This window comes from Saccopteryx bilineata, chromosome 7, assembly GCF_036850765.1.
Source record: "Saccopteryx bilineata isolate mSacBil1 chromosome 7, mSacBil1_pri_phased_curated, whole genome shotgun sequence".
Lineage (NCBI taxonomy): Eukaryota > Metazoa > Chordata > Mammalia > Chiroptera > Emballonuridae > Saccopteryx > Saccopteryx bilineata.
Window position 1 is genome coordinate 5,154,443 of NC_089496.1, and position 18,510 is coordinate 5,172,952.

The following is an 18,510-nucleotide window of genomic DNA, read 5'->3' on the forward strand; positions in this document are numbered from 1 at the left end:
AGGTTGCCAGTTCAAAACCCCAAGGTCCCTGGCTCTGAGACCAGGCTTATCAGTGTGGGTTCACTGGCTTGAGAAGGGGAATTGTCTACATGATCTCAAAGCTCACCAGCTTGAGCCCAAAAGTCACTAGCATGAAAAGCTCAAGGTCACTGGCTTGAGCAGAGTGACTAGCTCAGTCCAATCAAGGCATGAATGAGAAGCAATCAATGTACAACTAAACTGAAAGCAACTACGAGTTGATGCTTCTCACCCTCCCTTCCTGTCTCTCTCTCTCTCTCTCTCTCTCTCTCTTTCTTTCTCAAAAAATAAACAAACAGAAGGGAAGAACTATGGCAGGAACTATGTCCCAAGCAAGCTCAGTGAAGTGAGGCTCAAATAGAAATGTGGCCAGGTGTCATATGTTTGGCTGTATTTCCCAGTCATTATTTTCCTGTGTTATCGATACAGGGCACCAGGACAGTTCCTATCGACACTGCTTTTTCTCTCACCAGGAATCATATTCACAAGTTTGTTCTGAATTGTGATGCTAGATTGTATAGCCCCTGCATTAATTCTCTTTTAGAACTTCTCTGCTTGGTATTTGATGACAATTCAAAATTCGGTCCTCAGTTTTTGCAGGTATCATATGAAATTTCTTCTTACTTTAGCTGTACATACATCTTCCCATCAATTAAACTGAGAAAACATATTTGCATTCTGACATTGTCAGTCTCTACAAAGCCAGTTTCCTTCTCCTGCATCATTTACTAAATGGGTACTCTGCCCAGGACCAGGGGTTCTAAATGTAATGAGTCCATAGTCACAATCGTGAATGTATAGGGTTCTGCCAGGTCTGCCTTTTAGAAACCCAGAGTCAACTCACATCCATCATCTTTGTCTTCTTTTTCAGATGAGCATAGGTGAACAATTATAGTTCCTCCTTCAAGCACATCAAACAGACCTGTTACCAAGGTCGAAACCTAACTGATCTCTAAGGTTTGAAATTTTACCCAGAATCTGAGCTCTCCTTGGGAAGGAGTGACATATCCAATTTAGAGGCATTCACAAAGCCTCTATTCTAAATAATAATGGCAGTGTTTCGGTGTCAGCTAAAGACCCTATGGGTTTCCCAATTCTCAGCAATGAAAGAACATGAAGTTTTGAATAAAGAAATCTCGGTGTATTTACATTGTTTCACAGAGGACGTCCCCCTTAGTTGATTCAGTGCTGGTTTCTGGAAGTGGGAGAGGTGCCCATTACCTCTAGTTCAGAGTTAAAGATACTCTTCCAAAGGGAGCCTCTCAAACACTGTATTGGTATCTGTTTATTGCAGTAAGGTTTAAAGAGGACAGGACAAACAAGACGCCTATGCAGACTTGGGTGCACAGTCTTTCTTGCTATCTTCCTCACAGCATGTTCCATAGGAAGAAACCAAAACCAGATCAAGTAGATTTCAGGATAATTAACTGGGAACTCACAGGGGGATATTATGAAACCCAAAGAGAAGAAGCACAGCTGAGCCTGACTTAGGATGAGAAATGCTTGCTGAAAGGTAATCAGGAACAAAGGACATTACTGTTGAATTAGTACAAGGTTTTGTGGTGGGTTAAGAGCATGGAATCTGGAAACAGACTACATGAGTTCAAATCCCAGTGCTCCCGGTTCCTTGTAATGCATTTTTGAAACATATCATCTCTCCTGTCTCTTATTTCTTCAGCAATAAGACAGGGAGAATAATAATTCTTATTACAGAGTATTGCTGTAAGAACTAAGAACTATAAGTACTTATATTACCTGGTACATAAAAATGTATTCAATGAAAGTTAAGCACAATAATAACTTGTTGATTGACACTGTTGCATTTATTATATTAACTATCAGCAATTATTCTTCAATATTTTCCTTTAGAAAAAACTAAAGCAGCTTAACGTAGAATATTAATAAATAGACTCAGTCAAAAAAAAGGGAGAGGAGCAGTGACTAAGTAAATTGAAAGTGACATTAATTAAAATAGCTTATGGTACAGAGTACCCATGGACTGTCAATGTTCAATCAGATCAAGCCCATTTAAATGGCCTATTTATTTTATGTTTAACAAATATTTTCCATGAAATCTATGCTTTCACAACTGTAAGATGTATCAACCACAATTTAGCAAGATGGTCTTTTCTTTTTTTTTAAATATGAAATGGTTATATCTAGTAAAAACCTGTTACATAGAATAATAACATTTGGTAAGTAAAGAAGAAAAAAACCTAATATGGAAAAATCCATTGATTTTCTATATGTATATAGGTAGGTATTTTAATATACTGAATATATTGCCTTACATAATGACTTAAATTTTATATTGTAAGAACAAACAAGAATAGCTGAAGGGGTGTGCTTTGAAAAAATAAAGAACATGATGGCAGACTAGTTTAGCATATATAAAAATATATTATGCTTAAATAAAGCAATTTGTTAAGAGGAATATAAATTAGTAGAACAATGAACAATATTAGGAATCCAGAAATAGATCAAAGTGGAAATAGTTGTAACATAATGATGAGTTATGAAATCAATAATTGTTATGGTGAAATAGAATAGTCATCTGTGAAAACAATAAACTTGGATCCATAATACACATAATACCTGAAATAAAAATTGATAAAATACATAGAAAAATAATAACACTAAGGCTAGAAAATGAAAGGAAATAATTTTGTATTATCATTGAAATGAGAAGGCCTGTGTATAACTCAAAATCTAAAAATCCATGAAAGAAAGTATCCATTAAGGATAATTTCCCAGCACTAGAAGCCTCCCCATGGAAGGAGCTAAGAGCACATGCGCAGCTCTGAAGAGGAGGACCTGAGAGAACCTCATGGCCCAGGGACCAGAGACCAAGGGAACTTGAACAGCCCAGCAAATGTCAAAATTGTAAAATAAGAACCAAGTTCCAATTGGAAGAGTGTGTTTTCTAGCACATGGGGACATGATAAAAAATAATCAAGTGCATGTCCACAAAGACAGGGCAATGTGTTAGCCTTGAGAATTTAGACTTAAAACAGAGGATATTAGGAAGAAAGAAAAGCCTGAATGAACTGAGATATCCTGATTTAACTGAGCTAACCTTCAGCAAATGGTTTTTCACAATCAGGCAGAGTGGGGCTCAATAAACAAATGAAATTCAGGGTTTTTATGGGGGGAACAGGTTGTTCGTTTGCATAAAAATTACCTCATAGCAAAGAGCATCATAAATAAAGTCAAAAGACAAACAACCATAAAAGGTTATTCAATCTGACTACATATTCTTAGAACTTACGTAAATATACCATTAACAAAGTTAAATACAAACAAAACACTATGAAAAGTATTTGTAATATGTTTTATAAAAAAAGACTAATCTCCTCAATATGTAAAGAACTCATAAATATTAGTGAGAATAAATACAACCCAGAAAAAATATGATCAAAGATTAGTCACAGAATAGAACTTATGAAAATTCCCCAGCCTCGTTATATAAATTATATTCTAATACCAAAAGTCATCTAACAACATTCTTTATTGATGAGTCTGTGGAGAAGCATACTCTCATACATTATGGGTGGAAGTGTAGGATTTTATAAAACCTGTTGACAATTAGGCAATATCCATCAAAATTGCAAATGCATGTAAGTTTGACTCAGTATTTCATCGTATAGATTTATTTGCATGTATGTGTGAAATAAATGTTTATTTTTATACTATTTCAATGTATAGGATCAAATGATTGGAAACAATGCAATAACCATTAACAAAGTATAAATTAAATAGATTATCATAAGTCAAAATAATTTTTAAATATTTATATATTTGTTATGTATAAAACTATATAAAATAATATTATAGGGAAAGATCTCTTAAGTGAAAAAAATTACTACATACCATTTTATACATTTGAATTTGCAACCATGTTAATGCATCACCTATTCAAGCAATTTAATTTTTTAATTAGAAAAGTTATAATATAGTAGCACCCACATAAAATAAATAAAAGTTAGAGAGTTGTTCTATTTTTCTAGGAGCAAAGTAATATGTTCAATCTTTTATTGTAAGAAAACATCAAATTAAAATCATACTGTGTAATTTTTTTCATTAATCAGACAGAGGAAATCTAAAATTTGACAAGTCACAATATTGGTGAGGTTCTCGGAAGCAGGCTCTGTGGTACATAGATGGTAGGAGTATGGGTTGTTGCCAACTCTACAGCTATCCCTACCTATTTCTGTTTCCTAAGAAAGCCTGTCTCCCAGAGCAATAGTGGAAAATATCAGCCACTTGCATTCTCTGAAACATGTAGCTAAGGGCATGGGCATACAACCTGGTACCAATAAACAGAACCTGAGAGGATCCTGGGTTGTTCGTTTGTTTTCTTTTTCTCCTTTCTAATAGAAAGGAATACATAGAATATTCTTTAATCTGTATGATGTTTTTGACTGTGGCAACCATGTTCAACCACAAGGGAACAACTTAAAAACGCCTTGCTATACAAAGAGGATACCTCTGCCCCTGTTCATTGGGTAGTCTTATTTGCAGCTGTAAGCGTTCTGAGTCAAATACTTAGTAACAGGGCAACTTCAAGTTATGGTTGTAACTTTTTCACAGATCAGAAGTAGAAACGTAGAGGACTATTAAGGGTGAGAAGAGACAGGGAATAACAAACATTGCAATCTTCTATAGGTGTGCATTGCTTTGCTTTAGCAACAATCTTATTTGTGTGGTTTAAGAACATATGGTTTTAATCTCACCATCAAATGTAATTTGTGGATATAACAATTGCTAATATAATTTACCAAATGAATGTGGAATTCAAGAAAATAGCTTCTCAATGAACAATGATAACACTGAGTTTTTATTCTCTTTTATATCTTTGTTGATTTTATCTATTTCAGATGTCAGCACCTCTTTGTCATTTAGACTCTTAAAAATAGTACTCATTTAGAACAGTCACTTTGTTGACTCTGATTGATAGGATCTTCTAAACTATCCAGTGACCAGCAATTACCTTATGAAAATCTCACTCATCTATGATCCTATGAAAACTTGCAGAATCATTACTGCCTTATAATCTCCATAAGTTTACCTGTCAAGTAAAAGTCACTTTTAAGTTTTAATTTTATTGTCAAAAATAATTCCAATAATTTTGATTTTCTCTGAATCAAGTAATTGACAGATTGTTAAGCTATTTGTATGTAACAGATAAATTAATTATAGAATTTATACAGTGGAATGTAAATAAAATTTTCTGTTAGCAATGACTGAAGCAGCTCTAATCAATTAAAAAGGTGATTAAAATGATAAATTTGCTAGACTATGAACCACTGCTCTAACTCTATTTTTTTTTTTAAGGTAAGAGGACAGGAGACAGTGAGGCAGACTCCCACATGCACCCTAACCAGGATCCACCTGGCAACCCTGTCTGGGGTCAATGCTCAAGTGCCGAGCTATTTTTAGCACCTGAGGCTGGTGCACTCCAATGGAGCTATCCTCAGCTCCCAGGGCCATGCTCAAGCTCAGTGTTACCATTGTTCATTGAGAAGCTATTTTCATGAATTCCACATTCATTTGGTAAATTATATTAGCATTTGTTATGCCCATGCTCGAGCCACTGGCTGCTGGAGGGGAAGAAAAAGAGAAGGGGAAAACGGAGGGAGGGAGAAGGAGATGGTCACTTCTGTGTGCCCTGACTGACAATTGAACCCAGGATGTCCATACACTGGGTTGACACTCTATCTATTGAGCCACCGGCCCAGGGCTATTTTTTTTAACTATACACACTTATTTTTCATGAAATCAGTAGTATCATCCTGAAGTTGGAAATTTTTATATAAACCAAAATTCAAACATTATATAAAATATATATTTTTGTTAATTCATGAGTATTAAAGACATTAATTCCTTTATTTTGCCATAGTATCCATAGTCAAATCATACTTCTTACATAAATTTATATTCAAGCTTACTATTTTATAGAGTTTGAGACAAATTTTCTCAAAACCTTGTAAAATCTAGATGAAATTGGAACCATTTACTTACATGGCATACATTTTAATAAAAATGCCATCTAAGAAAGGATGAAACTGCAAATATTTAGGATTTCATTTTCTAGAATTATATAAAACATTTAATATAGAATTTAATGAACAATTAAAATCCTTTTTTTTTCTTTTGACAGGGATAGAGAGAAGGATAGATAGGGACAGACAGATAGGAAGAGAGAGAAATGAGAAGCATTAATTCTTCGTTGGATCACGTTAGTTCATTTATTGCTTTCTCATATGTGCTTGACTGGGGGAGCTACAACTGAGTCAGTGACCCCTTGCTCAAGTCAGTGACCTTTAGGCTCAAGTCAGTTACCATGCAGTCCCGTCAATGATACCATGCTCAAGCCAGCAACCACGTACTCAACCGGGATGAGCCCACACTCAAGCCAGAGACCTCGGGGTTTTGAACCTGGGTCCTCTGCATCCCAGTCCTATGTTCTATCCACTGTGCCACCATCTGGTCAGGCTAAATTATTTTTTAAACATTAAATTCTTTTTGAAATATTTCACTCTATTTGATTATAATGGCATATATTTTTCCTGTTATACTTAGATATTTCACTCAGTGTAAGGTTCATATCATATCTTCAGGAAAAATTGAAAAGTATAAATCTATGTAGCAAATTTGGTTGGTTCCCTATACTTTAAGGAAACTGAAATTGTGCTTAGTCTCAAGGAGTCAACTGAGAATGAAAGACATGTTGTGAGTGCAAGAGAAAGAAGAGGAAGGTGTAGCAAGAGCAACTCATGGTTATATCAAATTCCACACCTGGCCTGACCTGTGGTGGCGCAGTGGATAAGGCATCAACCTGGAAACACTGAGGTTGGCGGTTCAAAACCCTGGCTTGCCTGGTCAAGGCACATATGGGAGTTGATGCTTCCTGCTCCTTCCCCTTCTCTCTCTCTCTCTTTCTCTCTCTCTCCCCCCCTCTAAAATGAATAAATAAATAAATAAAAATTATAAAAAAAAAAAAAGACAGCCTTTTAAAAATTCCACACCTGAAGCATTAAGGGATAATGTAAATTTTTCTGGATGGTTCTTGGGACTATGGGCATGAAGGCAGTATTCATGTATCACAACAAACTCCTGAAAAACCTCCCTTGAGGCCATCTTGCTTGTTCACAGGTTCTACTCCTTAAAGCAAAAGAGAACTCTCTTATTCTCATTCTCTCTTTCTGCCCAAACTTCTCTCTTCACAGATCCCTCCCCCCAAACTTCTCTTTTTTTTCCTTCCTCTCCTTTTTTCTGTTTCCTTGTCCTAACAAGCACACAGCATTCAGCCTTGAGCACAGTTCAGACAATGAATTTCCTCTTCCTAATATGTTTGTTAGGGTGAAAGGGAAAGTCTCAGTTATTCCTCCTAAATTTAATGTCATATATGTCTGTGAGAAAGCATCTGTGGCATTTCTTCTGTGGCTAGCACTGTACTCAACACTGGCGATTCACAGATATTGTGTATATGTGTGTGTGTGTATGTATGTGTTTATACATACACATACATACATATATGTACACACAACATATATACAGACATATATAAGCACATACACAATTACACTCACACACATATTATATAATGTATATGACATACTTGATCATTTCATATAGGACTAATGTTTTTTATAATTAAGTCTTGTACTCAAACACAGATTACCTCCTTCCATATGTGATTTCACTTCCCTCTCAAAGATACTTTGATACAATTTTTAAGTAATTTTATTAGTTTTATACCTGACAGACTCATCGTTACTCTTTGCTTTCCTGGTTTCAACTAGTGTCTGCTTCTTAGAACCCACAGTGATCACCCTGTGATGAACCTCAAGAGATCTGCATGCAGAGGTATAAAATTCTAGAAGGTGTGGATTTAAAAAATGCCCCAAACAAGTAAGCCCCAGCCTTATTCCTAGTGACTCTCATTTCACTAAGATCTTTGTTCATGTCTCATGACAAGCCTAGTGTCATGTCTCTTCTGCTTTGACAAGAGCTCCAGACTACATATCTTTACAATCATTTCATTCCAGTTGTCCTACTAGTTCAAACTTCTACTCATATAAATATGTACTGATTTTACAATCCCAATGGAAAAAACAGTTAAATGTAGTTTGTTCAGATTCTTCCCATTTTATTTTACTTACATTGCTCTTTGTTGAAACTTAACATTCCTCTTCGTCCTATTCTTAGTGGAAATAGGCGTAACTGATCATATTTCAGTCATCTTCTTTTTATCTAAAAGCCATCATATATTCATTTTCTCCATTTTGTTTGATTTTATCCTAGACACTTCCTGTCAATTAAGTGCATACCACAGCTAAAAAATAACTAATTGTTCAGTGTATTGTAGCATTATAATTTATGGCCTTTCCTTTCAATTTTGTCTATATTTTAAAAGATAAATGTACAGAATTTTCCAAAAGGTATCTAATTTTAAACCCCTACCAGAATTCATGGGCATTTAACTAAAGTTTTCACTCATTCTGAAATACCCTCAGAATCTTTAGCAAGTAAGCCTTCATATGATTTTTTTTTCACTTCTATATACAAAGCAGGACTTGGTGTATGACTTACAGAAAACCATGACAGAATATAGTTTTGTTTCATTTGACCAGCAGGAACAATAAATAGCCTTTCTCAATTTCAACAGGTGTTTGTCTTTCTTTCTTTCTTTTTTTTTTTTTTTTTTTTTTGTATTTTTCTGAAGTTGGAAGCGGGGAGGCAGTCAGACAGACTCCCATATGCGCTTTACCGGGATCCACCCAGCATGCCCACCAGGGGGCGATGCTCTGCCCATCTGGGGCATTGCTTTGTTGCAACCAGAGCCATTCTAGCGCCTGAGGCAGAGGCCACAGAGCCATCCTCAGCGCCCAGGCCAACCTTGCTCCAATGGAGCCCTGGCTGCGGGAGGGGAAGAGAGAGACAGAGAGGAAGGAGAGGGGGAGGGGTGGAGAAGCAGATGGGCGCCTCCCCTGTGTGCCCTGGCCAGGAATCGAACCCGGGACTCCTGCACGCCAGGCTGATGCTCTACCACTGAGCCAACTGGCCAGAGCCTGTTTGTTTGTTTGTTGTTTTTTTAATATCGTTTATCTACTCGAATTAAAAACATTAAGAAAGTATGATATTTACTTTCCTTGGGCTCTAAATTTCAAAGTAAGTTTTTAGGCTTACCTTCTGAAATAACCAGAAAGAAATTTCTTTTATTTACACATCAGTGAAAACACTTGATTAACAATATTTAAGTGAGTTCTTGCAGAGCCACATCTAATTATGGCATTTGTGTCACAAGGATTGGGTCATACTGTTAAAGATTACAATTATTTTTAGGTCTTTTACATCATTAGCCTTTATGCATTTAAATGGTACTTACATCTTAGTATGAGTACACAGTTCAAATGAGTATCATTTTAAGACAAATTTGCTTAGGGTAAATGAGTTTCCTTTTCCACATAATTTTTTTCACAAAGAGGGAAGGAAATCATTAGTAGTCATGGAACATTCATTGTCAGGGCATTTCCATTTCCTGAAGGTAGAAAAAGGACATTAAAAAATCATTACAGGTCATGGTTGACAAGCAACGAAAGAATGATGTTTTATCACCCGTGGGAGCATAGGAAGTAAGGAGCAACAAAATAATCCAGAATTGTGTAAGACAGCTTCCTTGTGTAAAAAAATCAAATCAAATAAAAATGTATAACCTGCAATGTCTCATGAGAGGAGTTTTTACTTCTCTGGTGTCTAAATTCCCTTGCCTTTGCTACACACTCACCCTTCATTCTATAGGTATATTTCAGTTAAAGAGTACAAATAATTCTTGCCATGTGATTCTCCCACAAAAAGGATTCTTTCTTCAAAATTTACAAAAAGTCAAAAATATTTTGAATAATATTGTGATGCAGAACTTAGGAATGTCTCTTATTCTCTTCTATTCTCTCCCATTTTTCCTTTCCTTTCTTTCCTCCTTCCTTCATTCATTTCAATCATTTATTGATCTATAACACATATTCTCATTTTGTTATAATGTGTAATTCAGTAAAACTAAATAAACATTTATTGAGTAGCTGTTCTATACAAGGCAAAGGTCAAAAGTATTAGAATTTTGAAGGCCAAGGAGGAAAACATTGGCAATCAGGCTAAAAGGCAGCCAAAGCACACTACCTATCTATCAAGCAGAAGTTCATCTGAACCCTTGTGTGTACAGACTCTCATTCTTTCCATGGTATTCACATGCATTAGCTCTTGGGATCTGTATGACCAGTAGCCACCGCCACCGAGGCCATTCACATGCAGGATCTCATTGGCTTTGGGCAGACGGTAAAGAAACAGTGGAGCCAAAAACTGGTGGGGCATTCCTTTATTCTAGCCTCACGAATACACACACAGGACTCCCAGAGCCACTTAGACATTCTCCAGTTCCATAATCAGGAGAATCTTCTCCTTCTCTGGTTTTTTCTAGGCCCCCACCAGTCTCAGTCACCTCTGGTTCCCCATTTGAACACCTTCTCCCTTCTCCTCTCTGAACAAACTGGCTTCTCCTTCAGCACCCTGCCATCTTGATTCCTGTCTCCTTTCCTTCTTCTCTTTTCAAAATTTTTTGGTGCAAAACCCCTCCTCTAGCAAACATTAACATAACAATGGCCCTTCCCAAGCAGGAAGGTAATCTGCAATTTGCAATCAACTGCCCTGCCCTGAGGGCAAGCACACACATGGCTGCTTAGTGTGCTTTTAACAATAAAAATGAACAAACTCAAAAAATACAAACTTTACAAACTAATTTTCCCAACAGGATCCTTATTTTGAATATCTCTGTGACTGTTGATATGTATTCAAATCTTACTTATTTTGATTAATCGATTCCCACTCTTAACCCATTTAGGACAAGGCATTTGTTCATTCCAACTCAATTAAAGTTTATTAAAGCCCTTCTATTTCTAGATAGCAATTATTATTGCTATCAAAAAGCATAAGAATAGAGCCTTACATTATTGTATATAACAATCCATTCCATGTGGATCAAAAGTGTACATGTGAAAGGCAAAGGTAGAAAAAATTTTGTAAGAACATATAGGAAGATAATTTCATGGCCTTGCAAAAGAACAAGCTTTTGGAAACAAAATAAAAAAATTATAACCATTATAAAAAAGGTACTGATAAGCTACATTTAAATTAAAAACTTCCGTTTCTCCAAAGATACCATAAAACAATAAAAAAAAAAAAAGCCAGAAACTAGGTAATAGATGACTGTCCAGAAAGACATAATAATCACTAGAAAACTGTACAAAATTAATGAACAGGCTGGATTTTGATAGTGGAGGAGGCCGTGCATGTGTGGGGGCAAGGAATATATAGGAAATCTCTGTACTTTCTCTATGATATTTCTGTGAATAAAAAAATGTTCTAAAAAATAAAGGCTATTAAAAAATTATGAGCATTTCACTGAAGAGGAAACATTTAAGACCTTAACTATAGAAAAATTGTTCAGCCTTGATAAAGATTAGAAATATATAAAATCAAGGCTGCAATTAGTCACCATTTTCATTCATACCCCAAAATTGGCAAAAATTAAAATATCTAATGAAGCCGAGGGCTGGTATGCATGTGAATCAATGGACCTCTTTCATGTAGCTGGTAGATATCTTTATTGCACAGACATTATGAAGAATAACTTGGCATTGGCTTGTAGAGATAGACGTTTGCATTTTCCACAACCCAGTGTTCTACCCTTACACAAATGTGCCAGGATACAGGTGCTTAAATGCTGTAATAGCTAAAACCAGAATGAACTCACATGCTCTTAGGGAATATAATATATAACAAACAAGTATTACAGTTACTACTGATATTATTCAATAAAAAGACATGAAATATAACTATATACAACAACATAGAATAATATTAGAAACATATATTTGAGCATAAATATTACAAATTACAGCAGGAATAACAGTTTTATTAAGCTCAAAAGGAAATAAAATCTAGCAACATATAGGTCAGGCGTGGCCAACAGTTTTTGCCCCTGGGTAAGTGTAAAGCCAGCGGCCAGGGCCACTACTACAGCCGCCTGGCCCATGCAGGTTCGCATTGGATTTGGACAGTCGGTAAAGAAACAACGGAGCCACAAACTGATGGGCCATTATCTTTAATCCTAGTTTGCACCCAGCAGGCAAGTAAAAACACACACTGGGCTCCAAAACCCACTCACATTCAGTGCTCACAAAGCTACTGACTTATCCGAGTTTCCTAGAATCAAAGGTTTCTAGCTCACCAGACTTATTCATCTCTGTTCCCCATCTCCTTCCTTCTCCCTGCACAAACTCTGCACAAACTGGCTTCTCACTCAACACTCCGCCATCTTGGCTGCTTCTCCTGGCCTCCTCCACGTGGCCTTTCTCTGCTCTCCTCTCTGCTCTCTCCTCTAATGATAATCTCAAGAACCAAGAGAGCAAGCTCCCATTCTGCCCTCATTTTATACTGTAGATCTATAACCTTTAATCCAATATACAAAATAGGGAAGTCTCTAATACAAAGTCACTTATCAGAGACATGATGGGATTGTACCACCCTACATCAAAAAAGGTGGGAAAGGATTAATCCCAAAACCAAGCCCCAGGCTACAAGGATTCTGCCTGCCCACAGCCTGCCCCCAACACACATTAATATCACCTGGGTGATGGCTTCTGTGTGGGCAGTGCCATCTTTAACAAAGTGAGCATGATATATTTTATCTGCCCAACAGCAGATTAGAAAAAAAACTTTTTTCACGGGCTGGACAAAATATTAAAATTAAAAAATGTTAAATACAAAAACAATTCATTTAAGTAAACACAATTTTATTATGTAATTTGTTTATGAATAAAAGTAAGTAATTTAGTACAACAAATTAACAAAAAAACTAATGTGACGTGTTGAGGCGCTTTGCATTGCCTATTATTTTTTTAATATCTGGCTCTATACTTGTAGTAGCTATTCTTAATGCAGACTCCAAATGTAAATCATTCAATCTTGATCTTGTATTTTTATTTAGATTCATTAAAGAAGAAGTTTGTTCACAAATATAAATTGAGTTGAAGATTGCTAAATATTCCTTGGCAAATTTTTTAAAATTTCCATGTTTTCCATTATTCAATTACTTATTGTAAAACCAGTTGCCACAGCCACCATCACAGCTGCCTGGCTCATGCAGGTTTGCATTTGACTCGGACTGACGGTAATGAAACAATGAAGCCAAGAACTGGTGGGCCATTACCTTTAATCCTAGCTTGCACCCAGCGGGCAAATAAAACACACAATGGGCTCCAAAACCCATTCATTCAGTGCTCACAAAGCTACTGACTTATCCGAGTTTCCTTGAATCAAATGTTTTTAGCTCACCAGACTTATTCACCTCTGTTCCCCATCTCCTTCTCTCTGCACAAACTCTGCACAAACTGGCTTCTCCCTCAGCACTCCACCATATTGGCTGCTTCTCCTGGCCTCCTCCACATGGCCTTTCTCTGCTCTCTCCTCTAATACTAATCTCAGAAACTGAGAGAGAGCAAGTTCCTGGTCTGCCCCACTTTATAGTGTAGAAACCAAAACCTTTAATTCAATATACAAACAAGGAAGTCTCTGATACAAAATCACTTATCTGATAATGGGATTCCTCATGAGAGTGCACCACCCCACATCAAAAAGGATGGGAAAGTCTTAGTCCTAAAACCAAGCCCTAGGCTACAAGGATCCTATCTGCCCACAGCCTGCCCCCCAACTCACATTAATATAATCATGCCCATTCCAAGCAAGAAGGGCAATTAAAATTATCACCTGGGCAACAGGCCTACACATGGGCAGCGCCATCTTTAACAAAGTGAGCATAATATAGTTTATCTGCCCAACACTTATAAAAATCGCATAGACGAGTACAAAAGTTGTAAATGGATTTTTTTAAAAAAATAAAGAAGTATCGCGAATCCATTCAACCAATTATTGGAAGTTAACCCTAGATTAGTCACATGCGGAATTCTTTTCCGTGTATCACTATCATCTTAAATATCTCAATTTCCAATAATCAAAGACATTTCTGCTTCTGAGTAGCTGAGATTTTAACTTTCATTGTTGTACAATGGTTAGATATCATAATTTATGTATAACGATTTAAAAGTACCACTTATTTCATTTCCACAGTGCATTGTGCGGAGAACATTAAAAATTTAATCGTGGGCCACATAAACTCATTACATGGGCCGGATTCGGCCTGTGGGCCATATGTTGGCCATGCCTGTTATAGTTGTCTACATATACAAAAAGTGATCAGATCATTTAAACAAAACAAAACAAAAAAAGGAAAGACATGATTAGTCCAAAATTCACAATAGTCTGTAGCTGAGATGATGGGATAGAACAGATAGATTTAAGGAATTTAAACATTTTAGATCCAAAGTTGGGCAGTGACAATAAAAGATGTACATTTATTATTCAGAGTCTAACTTCTTTTTTTTTTTTTTTTCTGCATTTTTCCGAAGCTGGAAACGGGGAGAGACAGTCAGACTCCCGCATGTGCCTGACTGGAATCCACCCGGCACGCCCACCAGGGGGCGACGCTCTGCCCACCAGGGGGTGATGCTCTGCCCCTCTGGGGCATCGCTCTGTTGCGACCAGAGCCACTCTAGCGCCTGGGGCAGGGGCCGAGGAGCCATCCCCAGCGCCTGGGCCATCTTTGCTCCAATGGAGCCTTGGCTGCGGGAGGGGAAGAGAGAGACAGAGAGGAAGGAGAGGGGGAGGGGTGGAGAAACAGATGGGCGCTTCTCCTGTGTGCCCTGGCCGGGAATCAAACCCGGGACTTCTGCACGCCAGGCCGACGCTCTACCACTGAGCCAACCGGCCAGGGCCCTAACATCTATGAATATTACATATTTTATTTTTTTGAGGAATTACATTGAGTGTGGATGCATTTGAATAATATCTATTTAGCGCTGGCTGGTTGGCTCAGTGGTAGAGTGTCGGCCTGGTATGCAGGAGTCCCGGGTTCGATTCTCGGCCAGATTACACAGGAGAAGCACCCATCTGCTTCTCCACCCCCCCCCTCCTTCCTCTCTGTCTCTCTCTTCCCCTCCCGCAGCCAAGGCTCCACTGGAGCAAAGTTTGCCCGGGCGCTGAGGATGGTTCTGTGGCCTCTGCCTCAGGTGCTAGAATGACTTTGATTGCAGCAGAGCGACACCCCAAGATAGGCAGAGCATCGCCCCCTGGTAGGCATGCCGGGTGGATCCCGGTCGGGCGCATGCGGGAGTCTGTCTGACTGCCTCCCTGTTTCCAGCTCCGGAAAAATACAAATAATAATAATAATAACAATAATATCTATTTATTTTAGTGATCAAGTATGAGTAAAATATTAAGCATTTATAAAATTTGGGGGAATGACACATTCACGAAACACACTATCACCTTGCCATTTTACCTCTTAAAGATATCAAAGAGAATTGTCATTAAACCAGTGAACAAGTTATTTATTTTTCAAAAGATTTAATCCAAATGGAACGAAACTCCACCCTAAAGCTTATTCCATCCAAATAAAGGAATAAAAGTTAGGATGAATACATAACTCTTCCCAACTTTAGGCTTTCTAGAAAAGTATGTGATAGCTTTCAGAAGACCTTGTTCAAAAGCACAACAAAGCGTGTCACCTCACCCTGAGGCCTTAATTCAAAGTTTGGTCCATTTCACTCCAATGATGAGAATCACTGCTGAGTCTGTCCATTGTATCATAGACTCGTGTCCACTTTTCAGTGATTGCCTTATACATTCTTAGTGATTTCATCTCCTTTCTTTGGCCTGCATGTGCTAAATTTGGAATTCAACTACACTTACTGATTTATGAGGAGAATGGGCTTCGGAAGACAGTAATCACTCACATTCCACGCCTGCCCTGGCTTCCTCTTCCAGAATAATACTGGAGATTAGAGAATAGCTTGCTGAGAGACTCATGAGTTAGCTAGGCATTGAAACTAAGACAATTTGGCCACAGTGAACTGAAACGTGAGCTTATATATTATATATATGTGAACTTATATAACTACACTTTGTGTGTATTGCTCTAATAGAATACTTTGCTTCAATACTGGGATACTTTTTTATCACCTATTAAAAAGTAATTAAATTTTATTTGAAGCTGAGCTAAATTTGTTGCCACCAAAGTACTTGGAATATTTTCTATGAGCCAGCAGAGAAAAAATTATTTATTATATATAGTAAATTATTTTGAGAAAGAGCTGTGAATAATGTCTACATTTCCTTTGAATTAGGTATAGAGAGAAAGGTGTTGCTCTTACACTATACCCTAAATTACTCTTTTATAATATATTATTTTAGGGAAAGTCCCAATCTGGGAAAACAATCTTGCAACTGTACAGGAATTGTGAGTTATAAAAATACTTAAGACTTTTTCACAAAAGCCATTTGACTAGAAGTATCAAAAATCTCATTATAAGCCCTGGCCTGTTAGTTCATTTGTAGAGCATTGGCTGGGCATGTAGATGTCCTGGGTTCAATTCCTGCTCAGGGCATATGAGAGAAATGACCATCTACTTCTCCAGCCCTTCCCCTCCCCCTTCTCTCTCTCTCTTCTCCTCCCACAGCCATGGCTCAATTACTTGGAGCACATCAGCCCCAGGGTCTGAGAATAGTTCCTTGGAGCCTCCTCCTCAAGCGTTTTTTTTTTTTTTAAATAGCTCAGTTGCGAGCATGGTCCCAGATGGGCAGAGCATCAGCCCCAGATGGGGGTTGCCAGGTGGATCCTGGTCAGGGTGCATGCAGGCGCCTGTCTCTCTATCTCTCCTCCTCTCACTTGAAAAAAAGAAAAGAAAAAAAAGAAAAGAATGTCATTACAGTCTGAATGGTGGTGGCACAATGGATGGAGTGTTGACCTGGGATGAGTTCAACAGATTTCCCAGATTTGAAACCCCAAGGTTGCCAACATGAGCATGGGCTCTTCCAGTTTGAGAGGCAGGCTCACTAGCTTGAGCCCAGGGTTGCTGGCTTGAGCTGGAATGATCTATATCAGTGGTCCACAACCCTTTTTGGGCCACAGACCGGTTTAATGTCAGAAAATATTTTCACAGACCGGCCTTTAGGGTGGGACGGATAAATGTATCACGGAACCGAGACAAGCATCAAGAGTGAGTCTTTGACGGATGTAACAGAGGGAATCTGGTCATTTAAAAAAATAAAACATCATTCAGACTTATATATAAATAAAATGGAAATAATGTAAGTTATTTATTCTTTCTCTGCAGACCAATACTAAATCAGGGGTTGGGAACCACTGATCTATATGACCCCATGGTTGCTGGCTTGAGCCCAAAGGTCTCTGGTTTGAGTTCAAAAGTCTCTGGCTTCAGCAAGGAGTCACTGGCTTGGCTGGAGCCCCCAGGTTATGGCACATATGAGAAGCAATTAATGAACTACTAAAGTGATACAACTAAAAGATGATGCATCTCATCTCTCTCCTTTCTCTCTCAAAAATAAATAAATAAATAAAAATTAAAAAGAAAAAAAAATGCCATTACAATAGGTTGAACCTCTCTCCCCCTTATCAGTAGGTGTAGGCATGCATTATTTAAGGAAATCAGCCTATAACCAGGTGTCAAGCTATTTACATATTTCTGTTTTTCTTCCTGCTCAGCAGAGCTGGTGATAGGTACATAGGAAAGTGTTATGGCTACAGAAAGCAAAACAGGTTTACTTAAATAAAATAAGAACTGACTGATGAAGACCTTGTTAATTTAGAGTTTGTCACATCATAGACAATGTATGTAAAAGCAAGTAACAAAATCTGCCCTGACACAGTTGTACGTGGAAATATTTGAAAAAACAGTTAAGCACAAACAGCAAAAGCAATATAAAACAACACAACAAAGAGCAAGTTTTTGAACCAAACTGGAAGTTTAAAAAAAAGCAAACTTCTTAAGTGTTTATAATTCCCAAATATTTTTATAGTAAAAAAATATAGTTGTTTTCTGTAAGTGTTGTAATTTTTCTCACAGCTCTTAGATTTATGCCTGAAACATGAATTCTGTTTGCTTCCTCTTCAAATAATCAGGTCATTCTATATATGTTCCATCATAGTAACTAACTGCTAATTTTACACACTAACTCCTAAAGCAGCTCAGACGCCAGACTCTTGTTACAACCCTTATTTCTTCTCCGTTCTTCTTAAAGTTCTTTCCAAAGACACATTCCAGTATTCTTGCATTGGAAATGCCATGCCATTCAAAACCACCCAAAAAAAGAAGATAAATGGGAAGCGGAAATAAGACAATTGTTTATATTATGAGAGCTAAAACAAGGCAAGGTTTGCCCTGTTTAAACTCAGTTGGCGCCTGACCTGTGGTGGCGCAGTGGATAAAGCGTCGACCTGGAAATGCTGAGGTTGCCGGTTCGAAACCCTGGGCTTGCCTGGTCAAGGCACATATGGGAGTTGATGCTTCCAGCTCCTCC